Genomic DNA, 18291 nt, shown 5'->3' with positions numbered 1-18291 from the left:
AGGACACAGAGCCCACTCATGTCAGAGGTTGATGTCCATCGTGGGGCTCAAAAGACAATCTGCTGACCTAGAGACCTCTTTATTACAGGGTCCCTTTTTAGTCAATGGGAAGTTTCTTGGAGATTTCAAACCTTTAACTGTCACCTCTCTCAAAGTCCTTGCCCAGACAATGGCCTCCGGTCTACTAATCCCTGAACGGTCAGTTTATCATGGTGGAGAAGGAGGTGCAGCAGGCAGTGATGACATGAGTCTGGGCATCCAGTACCTTCACAGTTCACTCCTGCCACCCCGTTTCCCAAACTCAGAGACATCACTGCTAGTGTATGTCTTAGGTTGAGTTCCCTGGACACTGAGACTGAGATGGAGATTCTTGTGCAAATTATTCATTGCAGAGTGTTCTCAGAAGAAAGGGAGGAAGATGAGATATGGCAGAGAACAAAGCTAAGGGGGGATGTGGAGACCTGCATCTGCCTGAGCCCTGGGTAAAGGGGAGGTCTGGAGTAGGAAATGTACTAAAGAGTTGGTCCCACCTTGAGGCAAGGGGGCCACTATTTGTACCATGGTGTTGGTCAGCCACTGGCTGTGGGCTGCCATGGGAATGCATGACCTCCTGGGGAAGTGGTTCCCTTTTGCCTGATGGTACTTCTCTAGGAAGGGAGGTATTTGTGAGCCATTTGCTGCCAGCATCCACAGCAGCTGGAGAGTAGTCACACCCGCCCAGTAAAGGAGATTGGGGCTGAGCCTAAACAGCATCCACTATGGGCAAGTTTTATCTCTGCCCTTGTACTGCCATGGACACCTGTACTTCCAGTGTGTCACTGCCAACACCACAGGAATTTCATCTCAGCCACTCCCTGTTAGATTACCTTAAGCAAGTTGCATAGCCTTATTTCACATGCAAAACTAATTATCATATGTGCTTCATGCAGTCATATTAAAAATTCCATTAGAAAATGCTAGGAATGTTGTGTGCAGTTGCAGCACATAGTAGGTCTTTACTGAAATCAGTCCCCAGCTCTACCTTATCAGAGGCCCTTCCCAAAGGGAGGTGGGAGTTGCAGACGGACAGTGGGAGAAAAGTGACTCTCGTCACTGTGCACACCACCAATTTACAGAGAAACAATACTTCTCCAGAGTGTGTGCGAGCTGCTCTGTTTCTGCTGGGCCATTGTTCTCTAGGCTCTATTCAAGTCGAGCAGTCAGATAATATTTTCTTTAAACAGAGCCAATCCCATATCAGGTGCTTTTTTTCTTACCTCTTGTCTTCTAAGGTGTCTGAATGTTCCTCCTCTGACAGGTTTATTTCATTGTGATCCATTTATTTCCACACGTTTCTCAACCTCATTTGATGGGTGAGGTGCCTGTGAGTGCCATCCCTTTCAAAGGGTGTTTTTGTTAATGTTCGTCCCCTGGTAGCAATAATGGCTGATGTAAATAATAACTGCCTGGGTCTGAGTGATGGGGATATTAGACTTTAAGCACAGGAGCCTCTTTTCATATCAGCACCAACTCAGAGAGCTGCAGGACCACATTATGTAGCAGGGACAGGCCGGCATTCGGAGTGAGTGGAGGCTGAGTTCAGCTCTCAGCAATGCCACCTTCTGGGCTGGTGATCCGGGATAATTTATTTTTCTTTTCCAGACTTCATTATTTTTATTTGGAGAAATTGAAATATGAATAACCACAGTCATAGTTAATCATGAGAACTAAGTGCAATAAAAGCTTTAACTTCTTTGCCCATCTAGGTCCAATTAGTTCTTCAGGTCTTCCTGATTTATTGGCTAATCCTTCAAGGAATTCATTCTCTATGGCAAGATTGCTCAACCCCAGCACCATTGATGTCTGGGGCCAGATAGTTCTTTGTTGGGGGCCAGTGGCAGGGGGCTGTCCTGTGCACTGGAGGATGCTTAGCAGCATCCCTGCCTCTCCCCACTGGATGCCAGCAGCATGTCAACCCCAATTGTAACAACCAAGTACATCTCCAGACATTCCCAAATGTGCCATGGAGACAAAAATCATCCTCTGTTATAAACCTCCAGAGCCATACTGTTTAATAGAAATAGAATTTGAATATTGTATGTAATTTTAAATTTCTTAGAGTCACATGAAAAAAGTAAAAAGAAACAGGTGAAGTTAATTTTAATAATATAATGTATCTAACTCAATACAGATGCTCCTCAACTTATGATGGGGTTATGTCCCAATAAATGTATCATAAGTTGAAAATGTTGTAAGTTGAAAATGCACTTAATACAATTAACCTACAGAACATCATAGCTTAACCTAGCCTACTTTAAATGTGCCATGCTCAAAACACTTACATTAGCCTGAAGTTGGGCAAAATCATTTAACACAAAGCCTATTTTATATTAAAGTGTTGAGTATCTCCTGTAATTTATGGAATACTGTACTGAAAGTGAAAAGCAGAATGTTTGCACTGGTACTTAAAGTATAGTCTCTGCTGAACAGGTATCACTTTCTCAGCAGCATTGTAAAGTCAAAGAATCTTAAGCCCACCTATCTTAGGTTCACAATCATCTGGTATATCCAAAATATTATTATTATAATATGCAGCAAAATTAAAGAAAACAACAGATGAAAGATATTTTACATTCTTTTTTTGTACTAAGTCTTTGGTGTGTATTTTACACATAGAACGCTTCAATAAAATAAATTTTTAAATTCAGTTCCTCAGTTACACCAGCCACTTTTCAAGTGCTCTAAGTACGCGACTTGGTGACTACCATTGTGGGCAGTGCAGATCTAGAGGTAACACATCTAGGGTCATCTTTGTCCCTAGTTGGTGAATAGAAATGTATGTGTAGAGAAGAGGCTCAGTAAATATTCAGTTCCTTTTATTCCTTGTTGCTCTCTAGGGCTAGGGGACGTTTGGCAAAATCTGGAGATGTATTTGGTTGTCACAGCTGGGTGCAAGGGGCTATAGTCACCTAGTGGGTAGAGGTCAGGGATGTTTATATTGAGAAAAATAAGGTAAAATCCTCTTCTGGCCAGGATTGGGCACTTTTCTGCAGTGAGCTGACTGGAGGCTGCAGTAGAGAAGTGACCAGTTAATTAACATTAAGAGAACTCAGTCTTCCCCAGGCCCACCAGTGCAGAAAGAAGGCCTCTTTTCACATCCCTCCTGCAGTTCAGCCAGGCCTCAAGGGGGTGGCCTGGACCTCTGAGCCCAAGAGGAGACTGACAGTGTCCAGTGTGGAGGCCAGAGTAGCTGTGCTAAAGGTCATCCCCAGGGGCAGATCTGACTTCATTGTCTTGGCCATGCCCCATGCCCATTGTCAATTTTCTACAGAAAAAAGAGCTGTGGGACAAGCCCTCACCTGGAACCCAAACTCCATTCCTTAAAACTGGGGACCTTGAGCCAATTACTCAGCCTTTCGCCTTTCTGAGCCTCACCTTCTTCATTTATGAAATAGTACAGTTGAGTCCCTGTACAGCCAGGCCTAATCATTGGTGAGAAGAAATGGATGCACTCTTAACCCAGCTCCAGGTTTGAGAAGATATTGGATACAGCTTCCCTTATTATTCCTTTATTTCCTGTGTACCTCATGTTAAAACCCTCTCTTATTATTTCACTGGAAATTCTTTAAATCATGGCCTTGGCACAGTGACAGGATTCAGGTCATCATACACTCTCTGGGAGTTCTTAGCAACTGTCCTTAAAGCAACTTTCCCAGGGGCAGCTTTACTCAGACCCAGGCAGAAGGAGTTTGAGCCTTTGGGAGAAAGCTATGTGGGCCAAGAGAAGATGATGAAACAAGGCAGCAGTCTCCCTAGGGTCATGCCCTGGGCCCTGTGAGCTTGGACACCCTGAGGCTTCAGTGACCCTCCAAGGGAGCATGTGCCCAGTGGAAGGGGTTGACAGATGGTGTGAGAACAGGAACCAGAGGCAGGAGAACCGGGTGAAGCTCCAACCTGAACAGCCACCACGAGGGGAAAACGCTTCATGGAGAGAGGTGAAGACAGGCAGCAGAGGCAGGGGCACAGCCTGTCAGGAGAGAGGGGGCAGCTCTGGGGGACAAAGCATTGGGAATGTCCAATAAGATGAGGAAAAGAAAAATATAACAGCAAGTATGTTACATACTTCCTACATGCTATGGAATGTGCTGAGTTTCACATCATTAACTCATTTAAACTTCCCAGCAACTCTGCCAAATAGAGTACTGTTAGTAGTCACAGTTTACAGATGAGGAAACTGAGGGTCAGATGATTAAAAATCACTCAACTCTGAAATGATGAAACTGGAATCCAAACCCAGGTCTCTCAAGACAGTCTGTAATCGTACTCCCCATGCTCTGTGCCCACAGACATTAGAGAACACCCATTCTGAGCCAGCATTGGGAAATACCATGGCAGGATGGTTCAGGACAGTCTCAGAAGCCACATAATTTACTATCTGAGAGGCTTTGAGCCCCAAAGTTTCCCCATTTTCTTATCTGCAAAATGGAAATACTAAAAATGACCAGTTATTGAGAAGAATCATGAGATAAAAAACTTCATTATCTTAGACTTGTGCCATCATTATAATGATCCTAAACCCATCTTACAGATGAGGAAATTGAGGTCCAGAGAGTGAACAGCAGGCAAGCTGACCATTGGTAAGATTCAGGCAGACTGAATCTGGGCCAGACTGTGACTGGTGACTGGGCCAGAACTGTGGTTTCTGAGAAACGTGAGTGGTGGAGGAAATAGGTAAGAGCCCATCATGGCCTCAGGCCTGGGGCACCTAAAGTGCCAAATAGAAGTCATGAATCAGGGCTCATCAAAGCTTTAGGATATAAGGTGGATGGCTGGACACAGCAGCACAGCAACCCCAGCTCCTGCAGTGACCCAAGGCAAGAGCAAGACTGAGAGCTGAGATGGGTGAAAGGATGTGGACATCCCTGAGCCTTTGATCTGGGCATCCTCTAGTTCCCCTTGACCAGTGCTTTGGTTGGTTCTGGAGTGCACAAAGGTCATGGCTGTGCCAGAAGACTAGGGGAACAGCTACAGCTGGAGGCCACGAGGGCAGGTGACATCCAGGAGCCAGGCTGATCATTGCAGAGGACCCTCCTCAGCTCTTCTGGGCAACTACTCATATGGCTGTAAGGCTGACACTACAGAATGGGGGAGGAGATGAGCCTTGGATCAAGTGCATTAGGATACTGTCCTTAACAACAGTCTTAGAACAGATGCTCAAAGCTTGACAGACACAAGGCTATTGGTACATCATTTGAGCTGCCATTTTCTGTTGCCCGTCTCCCCACTGAATCAAAAGACTTAATGCAGAAGAGGGTTGTCACATCCCTGTAGGGTGTTCTGTAGGAGATGATTGTTAATGTTTGTGCTTCTTCAAAACAAATGTCTAATCAGGGAGCATATATGACTGAGGCTCTCATTGCACCTTTTTCTCTCCTGGGATATTCTCCTTAAAGCATGGAGAAATCAGTCTCCAGTCTTCCATTCAAACTGCCATTAAACTCAGATTCAGAAGCCAAGCATCATCCTTGCCTTCTCTTTTTCCTCATCTTCAGTATCCAATTTATCACTAAATCTGACAGATACGGCCTCTGAAATATCTCCTGAATCTCTTTCTCCTTCTTGCTCACTGCTACAACTCATGTCTGGGACTCATAAGGTTAGTGTCGCAGATTCCAAATTGGGGTTCCCATGTCTTTACATCAATCCCCTTCCAATATTTATTCCCCACTGAAGCCAGAGTGATCATCTAAAAATAAGAGTATGATTCAGGCCAGGTATGGTGGCTCACACCCATAATCCCAGCACTGTGGGAGGCTGAGTCAGTGAATTATTTGAGCCCAGGAATTCGAGATCAGCCTAGGCAATATAGTGAGACCATGTCTCTATGAAAGTAAAGTTAAAAAAAAAAAAAAAGGCCCGGTGCAGTGGCTCATGTCTATAATCCCAGCCCTTTGGGAGGCCAAGGTGGGCGGATCATGAGGTCAGGAGTTCTAGACCAGCCTGACCAACATGGTGAAACCCCGTCTCTACTAAAAATACAAAAATTAGCCAGGTGTGGTGGCACGCACCTGTAATTCCATGTACTCAGGAGGCTGAGGCAGGAGAATCACTTGAACCCAGGAGGTGGAGGTTGCAGTGAGCCGAGATCATGCCACTGCACTCCACCCTGGGTGACAGAGCAAGACTCCGTCTCAAAAAAAAAAAAAAAAAAGCCAGGCATGGCAGCGCATGCCTGTGGCCCTAACTGAGGTGGGAAGATCGCTTGAGCCCAGGAGGTTGAGGCTAAAGTGAGCCATGTTCATGCCACTGCACTCCAGTCTGGGTGACAAAGCAAGACCCAGTCTCAAAGAGAAAGAAAAGAAAAAAGAGAGAGAGTCTAATCCTGACTAAAATGCTCCCAGGGCTCTCCTTGTGCTTTGGGATAACTAGCCTCAATCAAAGGCCATTTACCACCTAGTCCCTATCCCTTTTTTATCTCTCCAATTTTATTTCCTCCTCAGCATCCTGTAACCCATTCAAACTGATCATGTGAGTGGTACTTGCCTTCTCACACTCTCCTCTCTCTGCTGAGATGTTCTCCCTCTATGGTCTGCCTTACTCATCCTCTAGGATCAAGTTCAGACAGTTTGATCTCTGCAAAACCTTTACTGGCCCCCATTATCTCCAGATTGCATGCAGAGATAGTCAACTGGGTGGGCCAGTTGGCACAAAGAACTGCAACCCCCTCCCCCGCCCTAAGCAAAGTTTTCTACTGAACATGGCATACGTTCAAGGTATAAGCATGTTTTGTTGGAGCTGTTTGGTTTCTATCAACTCTTTCCCTGTGCCTAGCACACATTGTAGTGCTCATTCATTTGGCCCCATGCATGAATGATTTAATAAATAAGCAGATGACTGACATTGATGGAGCATGTGCCAGGCATGGTATACTCACCCCCATCCCCACTTCTGCCTCCAGCCTGTGATGGTTCAAGCATCTCACTCTACTTACCATCTACCATTTTGTTGGGCTAATTGTGAGTCACTAGTTTTCAATCCAGTATTTGAACTCCATGCAGACTCACCTGCCAAGCTTCCTAGAGACTGAGTCTTCAGAGCCCTTGTCTGGAGCTCCCCCAAATCTGCTGGGGCTGGTCTTGCTGAGCCCGGTGTCTCGCCTGGGATCTCATGATGTTGGCCCAAAAGAGGTCGGGCTGGGGGCAGGAATCGTGGGCGGTCATAGGGAAAACCCTGTCTTAGGACTCTGTGCCAGTGTGGCAAGTGACATCTGCTACAACCACACTGGCCACTTCTTCTACCCTCCTTACCTCCCACTAAGAGCAGAGCTGCTTTTCCATCCATCCTTTGGGGAGGGGAACAGATCAGCTTTTAATACAGAACACAGTGATTCAGTGTTTCTGCTTTCAAAAGCAAAGGGGCAAAGGCTAGAAGAAAGAAAACATGTTCATGGTGGATTTGGCTGGAATCTCAACAATCAATTCCGTGCTTGCTGCTGCTCATTTTATTACCGTTGCACGGGTTAGTTGCACTAATCTGAAATTCTGTGCTGCGTGTTTACTGGCTCCTCTGTCTGATCCTGCTCATGCTTCCACTAATCCTTCCTATAGATTGCCTGCTTTCTCCCGTGCCCCTTCTCTCCTTTCCAGGCACTCTGATGCTAGCTGCAAGCGGCATGTTGCAGATGCGTAATCTGGACAGAGCTGCCCCAGATGGGCAGATCTTTGCTTCTCCTCCCCTTGCATGCCCCTCTAAGTCAGGTAATACAGTCACCCCTTAGGGGATCAATTTGGCCAGAGTTGGTTGGAAAGAATTGAATTATGTTTCTGAGTATGAGCCTAGGGGAGCCTCGGCCTCTGGTGCACCCTGCTATGCAGTTCAGACAAAGGAAGCTGAGACATATTATCCTTCCAGAAGCCTTGTGTTCTGCTCAGTCCACAACCAAGCAGGAGCCCCCATTCCTCTTCCCACATGCTGCCTGTCCATTTGGCTGTGAACCCTGTTAGAGTTTGCATTTCATTTAGTGAAATGCTAAGCTCCCGCTCCTGCTTGTAGCCCATCCCCAGGCTGTGTGGGTCATGACTCAGCTTCACCTGGTCTTAGAAGTTGAATTGTGTTCCCCAGAGAGATATGTTGAAGTAATAACCCCAGTATCTGTGAGTGGAACCTTATTTAAAAACAGTATATTTGCAAATGTAATTAGTTTAGATAAAGTCAGAAGGGTGGACCCTAATCCAATATGCCCAATGTCCTTACAAGAAGAGAAAAACATCATGTAAAGACAGACTCATAGGGAGAAAGTCATTGACAACAGGGGCAGAGATTGGAGTGATGCATCTATAAACCAAGGAATGCCAAGCATTGCCAACCACTAGCAGAAGCTAGGAAGAAGCAAAGAAGAGTTCTGCCACAGTCTCAGAAGGACCATGGCCATGTTGTCACCTTGATTTGGGACTGCTGGATTCCAGAATTGTGAGGGAATACATTTCTGTCCTTAAACCTCTTGGGTTGTGGTTATTTGTAATAACAGCCCTGGAAAATGAATGTACTTAGAAATGCAGTGATCCTGAGCACTGGCCAGTGGGCAGTGGTTGAGCTTTAAGGGCTGTGCCTTTAAAGTGGGCAGACCTCAAGAAAACCTTGGCCAAGAGCTGCCATCCAGAGAATCCCTTTGGCTCACCCCATCTCCCCAGTGAGGTCCCCTTGTTGACTGTATTCTACATTTGGCCCAGACAGGTCTCCACTCTGTGGCTCTAAACCTTCCTTTCTTGGTTTGGTTTCTGCTTCTCCCTTTGAATAGTCTCAGCATCTGCTGCTGGTCATGCCCTGGCCTGGGCTTTGCTTCACAAGCCAGGCTGTGGTAACCTGTTCTCAGTGTCCCGGAATTACATGACCTGCAGACTGTCCCTGATTGGCTTTTGTACTTGGCTCTATACTGGCTGCTCCTGAGAAGCCTCTCCTTGTCCCGTTGCTGCCCTGGGACTGCTCTGAGCTTCACAGGAAGAATTACAGTCAGTTCAGTGTGACCACAGCTCTCTCATACTGGCTGCCTGAAGAACTCTAAAGGGACTATCACTTTGCTACAGGGCATCCTAAAGAGTATATGTTCTTCTTCTTACATCTGCTCTTCAGACTAAACCCTTAATCCCCAGTGCAGGCCGTGGGTGCTCCTGTCTGCAGCAGCTAAGCGGCTTTGAGCCTCCTGAGCTCCAGGCTCAAAGCACAGATTCTACAAGCAAGGAGCCAGTCCTGTCAGCACTGAGATGACTCAGCCTCTTCATCCGCATCAGCAGGGCAGTCTGGACCACAGGGAGTCAAGGTGGGGAGGGAAAAGAGACGGCCACTGAGTGGTCACAGGAATGCCCTGATGTGTCCCACACCATGGATGACATGTGGAAATCAAGTTTGTAGTCTAGTTTTGTTTAAGCACAGTTGGGCATGCCCTTTCCTGTGCACACTTCTGTGTTGGTGCCCATCACTCAACTCTGATTTTTAGTTTGCACTTTCCTCTCCCCCTAAGTAGTGAGTTCCAAGACAGTAGTGTTGTCTAACTACCTTCCATGCTCAGCACCTTGCTATAGCCACTGTCATCATTATAATCCTAGCACCACTCAGGTTAGGCAATGTCCAGGACTATTCCTATGAAGCCAAGGGTTGAACTGATGCTAATGAGACCAAGGTAATGCATATAGTCCATGTGGAGGTCACTGGGCTTTGTCCAGTTATTTTCATGGCCATGGGCTAAATTTTATTTCTGAATAAAGTCTAAGCCACACTTGTGGGCAAGTTTGACCCCACCATGGATGCAGACTGACTGCCATAACACTCCTAAACCCGAGCCATAAGTTGACTCCTGATCTCTGCTTTAGCTTTGACCCCTACCTCAGCCACATCCTGGTCATTAACCTTGACTGTGGTCTGACACCTAACCCAGTCTACAAAGTATGCCCTATACTTGGTTTCTTAGACAACCTTATACCTGACTCTAGTCATAGCTTAAGGTCTTAGTCTTACCACAGACTGAATCCTCTCTCTACCCCAGCTGGGTCTTGGCAGCCCTCATAGGTTAGGCCTCCTTGGCACAACAGAAAGTAGTTGAGGTCATTGGGAGGTATAAATGGATTTCCAGCTCACCAACAGTGAAACCTTTAAAAGGGTACGCCATAGAAGGGGTGTGTCAATAATGACTGTGTCTGGCATCAGTTGGGCATGACTCCTCATAAATAAGTCTGTTTTCCTCTATTTCCATGGATTAAAAAAGACACTTTCTTAATAGAATAAAGGAGTTTTCTTGCATCCAGAAGAGGTTCTCTATCAGAGTCTCATTTAGTCGTCTTTCCTGGTGTGTGTAACATGACTGAACTAGAATTTGACCTACACAGAGCATTTACAGTGTAACACAAGCTCTATCTGGAAACATAGATTCAGGAGACCAAGCAAAATCAGCACTTGAGGAACAATTTATTTGAGTGGCCTGAGTGCTTTCAAACAATGAATTAAAGCTATTCCTGTCTCACAGGGTGCTAACCTCCATTCGAGGCCAAAAACGAGGGCAACTTCTGTCAGCAATATTTAGCAGTTTTAGTTGTATAGGCTGAGATGAAGTCAATTCTAACCTCTTAGGACTGCCTGGGTAGTATTGAGGAGTCTGGGATATTAGAAATGTGTATCTTCTTTGCACTTAACAGTACTTATTAAATGGTTTTCCACAGCAAGGGTAGAGCTATCTTTGAAAACCCTGCATCTCTGTGGTATTTTCCAGCTACTTAACATTGACTCTGAGTTAAATCGTGACTAAAAGCAATTACTGTCATATGATGAATTGAGGCAATTTATTTATTACTTGAGAAACATCCTGGGTGATGTCACTTAGAAGAATGATGAAATAATCCTTCTCAAGTGCTCTATTATCAACCAGATCTGGTGAAGGAGGCATTGCTTTGAGGCATGGGGAGGTAGTCAGCAATTTAAAAAAATTAGTCACAGCAAGATCAAAGAAAGAATATTGGAGACAAAGCAGAAAAAAATCACCTAAAAGACTTGTCTCCCTATGGAATTATATGGGATGGTTTGGTTGCTAAATATCAATAAAGGTATTATATAGACAGCCCAGCGATTATAATAAAACTAACTGCAACATATGAAAGGCTTGGAGGTGGTGGTTGATATACAAGAACAGTGAAAAGGATGAGGGAACTTAAGTTAAAAAGGTCAAGTTTAAATATCATTTGAGCAAAGTCTGTATAATTTGGCTCATGTAACAAGGTTCACATGACATGTTCATCAATCCCTTAGATATTAGAATAGGATACGTGGGTGCGAGGGCATGAGAGGAGATAATCTTCAAGAAAGATGCATGAAATAGAACTGCATGATAGAGTGGGTGGCAAACCCGGCAGAGACAGGCATCAATACAAAGATATTTTAATCTGGCTGGTCAATGGAAGATTCTAGATCTAAATACGTGTCTGATTCTTTCTTCCAGATATTTGAGAAAAGACAAACACATTTCTCTGCTGAACGGTCTCTCCCCCTGTTTATTAGAGAGGTAACAGAGTAGTACGATAGGTTAAAGAGAATAATCTCTGTGCTAGACTGCCAGGGCCTATGTCCCAGCTCTCCTGCTTGCTACCATTACTTAGTCTCTCAGAGGCTGTTCCCACATCTCAGAAATAGGTATAATGATGGAACCTGCTTCATAGGTATATTAGTTCATTCCCACATTGCTATAAATACCCAGGACTGGGTAATTTATAAAGAAAAGAGGCTTCATTGGCTCATGGTTCTGTAGGCTGTAGAGGACGCATAGCAGCTTCTGCTTCTGGGGAGGCCTCAGGAAGCTTCCAATCATGGCAGAAGGCAAAGGGGCAGCAGGCATCTTACGTGGCAGGATCAGGAGCAAGAGAGAGTAGTGGGCGGGGAGGGGGAGGTGCTACACACTTTTAAATTACCAGATCTCATGAGAACTCACTCACTGTCATGAGGACAGTACCAAAGGGGATGGTGCTAAACCATTCATGAGGGATCCAACCACCTCCCACCAGGCCCCACCTCCAACACTGGAGGTTACATTTTGACATGAGGTTTGGGTGCAGACACAGATCCAAACCATATTGATAGGGCAGTGAAGATTAAAAGAGAGAATATATGTGAAGGGCTTAAAACAGCAGCCTGGATTGTAGTAAAAGCCCTAAATGTGTTACCTCTTTATTGTTCATTGTTAGTACTTTGCATGTGGTCAAATATCTTGACCCTTCTGTTTCCATCTTCTGGAAGAACTCAGTTTCACACCCGGCTGTCCTGAAAGTCAGCCACAATTTCTCCATGTTGGCCTTGACTTGGCTAAAATCAAGATGCAGTACTGGACATTCTCCCTGACTTACAAGTCCACACACCCCTCAAAAGTGGCAAAGAGAGGTGAGGCTAGCATCACTTGTTTATAAGAAGCCCATGCTTGTCTTTGGCCCATTTGGTGTCACATCCATCCTTTACTGTTGCCCTATGCTCCTGGGCATGTAGGTGACCCCTGCATGGGACCCGCATGCCTACTGGCTTCTAGATTTGGCTAATGGGAGACTTTAATAAGAGATGGTAAAGCTGGAGGAAGGGAGGAGCCTTCTTTCTCTTGGGCTCAGGCCCCTTCTTTGGCGGTGACTCCATGGCTTCAGGTCTCCAGATGGGTCTACCAGAGTTCCACTTCTGTTGGGTGATCCTTACTTCTGGGCTTTGAGAACTCCACCACCTCTTTTTGTTTCTCCAGTCTGGGCTGGGTAGTGGCTTCCTGATACTACCACCCTCTGAGTTTCCCCACCATTGTCTCCTAATCCCTGTGTACTAATTCTCTAGTAAATTTGCTCTGTTTTAAAAGTTAGGAGTGGTTTCCTTTTCCCTGGTTGGATGCTGTCTGATGTGAGGCTGTGCTGGTTTCTGGTGATTATTTCTTCCTTTTTTAAGTGGTAAGGGTGGGGGTGGGGGGAACCTGATTTAATCATCTAGTCTATTTTTTTTTCCTGTATCAACATCACACTAGTGTAAAGTATCTGAAATACATTTTTTTTTTCATTTTTTAAAAAAGTCAGCAACAGCATTTGTTTCTCCCCAGGCTTCTCGCACCCCTCCTGTTTGCTACAATTTCAGTCCTCAAAGACTGCCAAAGTAGTTCATGATCACAATTACAAATATTCTCAATGCCTTGGGATGCAATTTGTAAAGTCTAGAGGCTTGAATCTAATGAAGTATCCAGTTGCTCTCCTGCCAACTTCTTTTCTGTCTTGGACTTTAATTCCATCTTAAAAATAATCTGCTATTCTGAGAATTTGTTTCCAGCAAAATCAAGAAGGTTTATGGTGCTTACCTGACTTGAGAAGAGCCAGAAAGTTGCCCAGCATCTTCATCTTTTCCCTATTATCTCCTCTTGGCAAAACCCCCATAATCAGAGATGCCTGTAATGCCTAAAACCTTCCCTGACATAGAAGTACCAGCTTAGAGTCAGGGTTTCAAAGGTTTTCCCTACTGGGTGCCAGATACATACAAAGCCAGAGAAATTCTTCAACAAAAGAAGCCATTCAGTAGACAGGGGTAAACTGCCAGCAAAGTAAGATTTGCCTCTGATAAGCCACACTGGGGATAATACGCCCTTGGATAGCTGAGAAACAACTGTGTGTTTTAAAGAGTGCAGTTTTTAGGAATAGTGTCCCTGAGAGCCGGGTTGCTTTCTTTATCGTCAGCAATGATCACCAGCATGGGTTATGCATCCATTGGGATTTACTTGGTTTTATCAATTGCAATTAAATGTTCTTTATCTGTGACTCCTATTTTTGCTCCGTATCTTTACAAGGAAAATTCTCTGAAGTAAAGCTCTAGAATTGGGCCTGTCACCAGTGAGAGCACTTCAGAATGAATCATTAATCATTAATTGCCAGTCCCTTGTTGCCAAATTATGTTATTGCTGCCATTAAGTCATCCAGATGCAAGCCTGATATGGGCCTTGCCTATATGAGGAAAGTTAAGTGAGTCACTCTAGGGGCTCTGCCTTTATCCTGAGGATCGGATGAACTTAGGTAGCAGGTTACAAGGAGGCGTTGCCTCAGCCTCTATCACCTACAGTTCATAGACACAAAAAACCCTAGTGCTACCCTGGATCCAGTGCTAAGGTCACGTCATCACTGTGCCCCATATGTGAACAGTTCCTCAAGAGTTTATCAAGCATTTTTCCCTCCATTATTACATTTGATTCTTAGAAAATCCCTGTGTGAACTTGGCATTTTCTAATTATTTCATAAATGAGAATATCAAATCACATTGCAGTTAACAGGTTTGATCAAGGTCACACAACCCATTAGTGATGGCATCTAGACGCAAGCTTGCATATTTCCAATGTGAAACCCAATGCTTTTGACTAGACTCATAAAACCATAGCATCTCTACATCACAAGGGGCATAAGAAGTCTTGTCGTCCCTTCTGCTTTGTGGGGAGCACAGGATGTTCCAGCCAGCTCTTGTCCTTGTTGATGACACATTCCCCTGCCTTTGTGGGTGACATGGGGAGGGTCAGGGTGAGGGGGTGGGAATGGACTGCATGGGAGTCTCATGGCTCTAAAGATAATAGGGATAATTTCTCTCACCAAGAGTATGAGTATTACTGGAATTAAGGGGAACCAAGTTGAGGTAAAAGATGATGTCAGAGAAAAAGGTCAGCATCCTGTAGACATGAGGTCCTCAGGGCTTAGTTATGCATCCAGGAAGCCAAGGAGATGAGAACAGAGACAGAGTAAGCAGGTAAAATGAAGGACTGACTCTGATGCAGGACTTTGGAACCATAATGACCTCATCCTCTCTCTAACATGATGCTGCATTGAAAGGGTCTGGGCTTTAGCCTTAGCTGATTAGCTCTTCCACATTCAAACGTTTCCTGTGTTGATTCCTAATCTACCCCCTGTCGCTTCTACCCAATGATACAGCTCTGAGCTTTGAAATTAAAGGGACCAAATCTACTCCACCTTCCACAATGGCCCTTTATCTATCTAAAGGCAAAAAATAGGTCTCATCTGAATCTTCCCTTCCCTAAGATGAAAAATCCTGATTCAGAGTGATGTACCTTCAAAGTCAACAACCTCTGGAACATTGTGCATCTCAATCAATATGTACCTCAATCATGTAGAGACCTTGTTACAATGCAGCTGCTGATTTAGTAGGTCTGGGGTAGGGCTCAAGATACTGCATTTTTTATAAACTCCCAAGTTTCGCCAATGTTCTGGTCGATGGACCACTTTTTGAGTAGCAAGGCTCATGGCCTGTCTTCATTCTGGAGGTCCCTGTTGAGAGGTTGGGTTCACAGCTGGACAGGACTCACCAGAGCATTCTGACCAGTGCAGAGTAGAGCAGGGCAGCGCTGCCCTTGTTAGGTCTCAGTAATCCTTGGGGAAAATCAGCTGGGAGGGTTGCTGGGTAGCATGGGAGGAGCCAGCAGAGAGAGAAAACATGGCAACTAGACCCTATGTATGGAGCTAATATTGAGGGAGGGAAGTAGAGCTTAATAAACCAAGGGCCATGCCTTGTGCACCAGGTTTCCATATGTAAGAGTAGACAGGTAGCACATATAAAAGCCAGATTAAGACTCTGGGCTGGAGCTAGGAGGAGACTGGATCCTTAGCCATCATGGCATTTGGGGAAAGAATAGACAGCAGGATGCAGCAGCAGCTGCTTTGAGAACTGGTTCAGCCTTTGGGAGTGCTCAGAGCTCAGAGGACACAGTTGGCTGTGCCGTCAGGTCAGGCTTGTGAGGCTTGCAGCATGATGTTGGAGAGGGAGTCTCCTGTCAGTACAAGCTGAGTTCACAAGATTATTTTTGGTTATCACATCACACAGGAGACTCAAGTAGAGCCTCAAAGCTTCCCCAATTGGAGAAATTTATCATCTGGTGCCTGCCTAGATGCCAATTCTGATTTGCTTGGCCTATTCTCAGATTGGGTCTTATGGAGGGGACCCATAAGGGTCCATAAGATGAGGAAGATGCATCCAAATCCCTCCTCCTTCTCTCACTTCCCAAATCCCCAGTCCCTGCTTAATAAACCAAAGTCACCCAGAGTCGGAGACAGCCTTTTAGGGACTAAGGCCAATACTAAGCCTGACTCTCCTGGAAAGGGTATGCTTGGGGTAAAAGTAACACAGGTGTTATCCCACTGAAGGGCTTCCAGTGGGATAGCCCTCTGAAAAGTCCCTTTTGATTTTGGGGCCACTGAGTCAGACAGATAGCCTTCTATGCGGACCTACTGCTGGCATCTGTGGAAAGCGCACCACATTGCCAATGGCCCCATCAGTAGCCAACCCTGATGTGCTTTTTTATGACTCCCATCACAGGTCACATTCTGCTCCACTGAGCATTTAAGATGTAATCCCTGTGGCCGCACCTGACTCTGCCACAAAAGCAGGACCCTCCCATCCTCTGTCCATCCCTCAGATATGGGAGTCACACGTGGATGCTGTCTTGCCTTTAGGCCATTTCCTCTATCCCTGTATCACCTTTGAACCCTGTCAACACACTTCCACTATGAACAGAGGCACAAATATCCAGAGTCTAGGGCAAGTTCCCCTAAAGAGTGCCAAAGACAAAGCTGGATTTTCCCTGTCCCGGGGAATGTTCAAGTTCCTGTATCTGATGTCTAGTTAGACCAACCAAGCATGGATTTTTCTAAAAACCTCCTGTGTAAAGTCTGTGATTTCAGCTCTGCTGCCTGTTGGCTGAACTCATTGAATTCGTCTAAACCTCTAGGCTCTGGACTTTCAGACAGCCTCCCCGAATCCTCTGAATGTTCTTCTGTGGCCCTCAAGTATGTTCTTTTGTAGGTTTATGGTCGTTGCTGAAGCTGCTTCTATTTAGGAATGTCTTGGAATTCTTTTGGGAAAATTTTTCTAATACTCATCCAAGATCTTCACTTTCCTTTGTGTGTGGACTTGATTCTACCCTGGGAACAGCCTTTGGCATAGTTGATCATGCCCTGCTTTTTGAAACATTCTCTTCTCTTGGCTCTAGGATACTACACTCTCCCGGGTTTACTTCCTACCTGTCTGGTCACTCCTGTTCCCCATTCAGGCTTATCTCCCTCTACTCACTAAATACTGCAGACCCTCAAGTCTCTATTCTAGGTCTGTTTCTCCTTCCACTCTTTATTCTTTCCCAGGGTGATTTCACCAACAGGCCCCCACGCTTCAAATACCATCTGTGTACATATGACTCACACATTTTTGCCTCCAACTCTGACCTTTAATTTAGAGCTCCAGATCGCATTTTTGACTACATACTTTTCTGGAGTATATCTCAAGCTCCAGTTGCCCTAGATATATTTTCCCCCTAAAGCTATGCTTTTTCCATTGTGTCTGGAACCTGTAAACATTACCATCATCCACCCTATCGTGCAAAGATTTGTGGTCATCCTTGACAGTTCTTTCTCCTTTATTCCCCATATCCGATCCATCAACAGATTTTATCTATAACTATTTCAAGTAATTGTCTCTTTTATCACATCTGCCTATCTTCACTGTCATCACCTGAGCCTAAGCAACTATCATCTCCCATCTGAATGCCCGCAGTAGTCTCAAAACTCATTTCACCAATCCACTTTGGTTCCACACTAAAGCTGGAATGATCTATTGGAAATACAAATCTGACCATATCATTGCTCCTTGAATAACACTTAAATGGTGCCCTGTGTTCCTTTGGTTAAAGAACAAAAGCCCTCATTGTGGCCAGTAATATCTTGTGTGGACTCATTCATGATGCCCTCTCCAGCTTCTTTTTCATCTTTCCCTCCTTGCTTTCTTGCCCTGGTTATACTACATTTCTTTTTTTTGTTTTGTTTTTTTAAAGTACAACAGGGTGCTTGCCCCATTAGCCAAGGCTATTTCTCCTGCTGCTCCCATATGTTGCTTTCATGGTCCCTTTGCCTGGTTACAGCCTGTCTTCCTTTGGAGCTCACCCCTATTAGGGGTGAATTGCTCCAAGAAGCAATGCATTTTTTTTAATTATGCAAGTATCTATTTACAAGTGCCATGTGCTTCTCTGTTCAAACCTTAACAGGGTTCAAGTTTGCTATTACTGATTCTTGATTTATTAATTATATTCCCCTACCCCCAACCACCACTAATTGTAGACTCTTTGAGAGCAGGAACTGTTCCTGTTTTGCTCACCACTGTATCACCAAATGCCTGGCACATGGAGGGTATTTATGATCACTTACTGAAGGAATGAAGTATGAGTCTCATTAGACCAAGCTAATAGCATTGTTCCTAGAGTAATAGGATCCTCTCTAGGGGCTC

General features: G+C 45.0%; 1 protein-coding gene across 9 annotated transcripts in view; it reads left to right on the top strand.

Moving 5' to 3' along the window:
- Positions 1 to 18291, top strand: part of PTPRT (protein tyrosine phosphatase receptor type T) — a 1110571-nt gene that overhangs the window by 919995 nt on the left and 172285 nt on the right. The window lies entirely within an intron of this gene.

This window comes from Gorilla gorilla, chromosome 21 (assembly GCF_029281585.2).
Source record: "Gorilla gorilla gorilla isolate KB3781 chromosome 21, NHGRI_mGorGor1-v2.1_pri, whole genome shotgun sequence".
Classification (NCBI taxonomy): domain Eukaryota; kingdom Metazoa; phylum Chordata; class Mammalia; order Primates; family Hominidae; genus Gorilla; species Gorilla gorilla.
This window is presented reverse-complemented; position numbering and strand designations above follow the sequence as displayed.